Below are 2361 nucleotides of genomic sequence, written 5' to 3'. Positions count from 1 at the left end.
CTTCTTCTTCTTCTTCTTCTTCTTCTTTGTCTTCTTCTTTGTCTTCTTCTTCTTCTTCTCCTTCGAATAATTAAAGTTGATATCGTTGCTGATGTATTTTTTGTGTTTTTAAAAATGTTTTTATATTTTTAATAGTTATCAATTTATCTTAAACAGCATTCACTTGGCCAACGCAATTTCTATAACTAAAGCTTAACTCCTCTTACATTTTGACTCATATTAACTTCTATGCAACGTTTTACTTTCCTTAACAGTCAACAACGCGATCAATCGTGCTGAAGAAACTAGTATAGGGATTCACATTCTCAAAACTATTTATTGTTTTACCATGAGAGAGTTTTTTTCCGATCCGACTTTTTGATTGCTTCCATTTCTATGAAAATAATGAACATACTAAGACGCGCACACGACGAGAAGTATACACGCATTTTTATTTTTAAAATCCAATCTAAGATTTTAGAACTTGAAGTTGAATGTTCCATGTCAATTTTGTTTGACATTTGAAGTCAGTCCAGGTGTACTTATTCTGTCAATCCCATTCCGTTTGTCTGTTTTATGCCATTCGATTTCACTCCATCATTCCATTTTTCTGGATTTGCCTTTCTTTATAGTTTTGTATCACTCCGTCATTCCCTTCAAATTAATTAATGTCAAACTGGCGTTGTTATGCTCTGTTTGTTTGTTGCTTCTTTTTTTTTTGGGGGGGGGTGTTTATTTTAAATTTTCATTTGTATTTGTTTTAAACCCCGCAGTGAAAAGAAAGCCTGTTCTAATTCAAAACCTGAGAGAAGACACAAAAGGCCACCCTACATACTTTTATTACAATTATTATAGGGCTAGATGCAATCACGAACAACGACCTTTTTCTTTGATATAATTTTGCTGTCGATACTAACGGTATTTGATGTTTTCGATTCTTGGTATTGCTGTCTGACAACGACCACACACCGTTTTACAAAGAACGATACTAACTTTATGACCACAACACTCGATTTGAACGGGTGGTTGGAGAACGTCACTGGTAGGTTTTACTTCTTTACTGTCCATCTATTGTTTCTGTCTGTCTGTCTTACTGTTTTCCAGCGACTTTTATTGAGTCGATGTGCTTCTCTTTACTCAAACAAATTAGAGTTTGCAACTGTTCTGAGCTTTGGTTACTGTTGTGGTTGCTATTTTGTAGAAAAATTTCTCCCACTTGAAAATGGAAAGAAAAAAAAGGAAAATAAAATTATAGGCCATCCTTTACGATTTCATTTACTGTCCTAATATATCCGAAACAATGCTGCCGCCGACATTATAGATTCGTTTTATTTATCTTCTTCATTTTACACGGATTTTATCGTCTCCAGTGAATAAAGACAAGGTGGAACTACATAAAGTATTATAATTGATGCAGCCTCAATCCACAGGATACAATTTCCATCACTAGATTGTTACAGCCTACAGTCCATCCAAATGTACGACTGCGGGTGGTTGGAGGGTGGTCTTGTGTGGTTTACCCCTTCTTTTTTTAATTTCTATCATCCTTATCTTCCCTCCTTTTAAATAAAATTGTTACTCTCTTGTAACATCGTCAGCACTTATATGACTTAATTGTGTTGCAAGTGCCCCAAAAAACTTTTACAACTGAAACAAAGACAACACCCCCCGTAAAAAAAAAGAATGCATAAGTACACGTATTTCAATATTATCTAACACCGACAGGGTTGAAGTACATGCATCAACAGAGGTATGAATACTGGTATCGAATCACTAGAGTATCACTGACAAGAAGATCGTCTTTCCGAGGAGTGTGGATCAAAGGCTTGAGAACAATTGTAGATTCGTCATGCGAGGGTACGCCCCTGGTGCTTGCAAACTCGTAATTTGTATTGAAGAGCCTAAGATCCACATGAGTGATAAGTCTCAAGCAAAAAAAGTGTTTACACGCATTTCGCCAAGTAAATCGAACTTCATGAACTTCTCAAGCCTCCATGCGTGGGTGGTTGCTGGGTGCTCAGGTGTAGTTTGCTTCTTTCATATTATCAAAACATCTATCTTCCTTATCTATCCTTTTTTCTATTTTGTTTGTGTTTGTTACTCTATTGTAATATCTCTTATCTTCAATCCGACACATATATAGATTCTATAACTTAATTGTATTTCAAGTGCGTAAAAATCTTACTAAAAGTAAATAGAAAAACACAGAGTACTGGTATGGAGCCCGATATTGAATAGGTTTGCGAGTGTAATGTTGGGTGACCGTTGAAGTTTTTAGGTTCACAAGTGTAATGTTGTTGCGGTGACCGTTGGGGTTTTTAAGTTGCTAAGTATAGTGTTGCGGTGACCGTTGAAGAAGTTTGTAGGTTCACAAGTGTAATG

This window comes from Aplysia californica, unplaced genomic scaffold (assembly GCF_000002075.1).
Source record: "Aplysia californica isolate F4 #8 unplaced genomic scaffold, AplCal3.0 scaffold01031, whole genome shotgun sequence".
Classification (NCBI taxonomy): Eukaryota; Metazoa; Mollusca; class Gastropoda; order Aplysiida; family Aplysiidae; genus Aplysia; species Aplysia californica.
Note: the sequence above shows the minus strand (reverse complement) of the source record.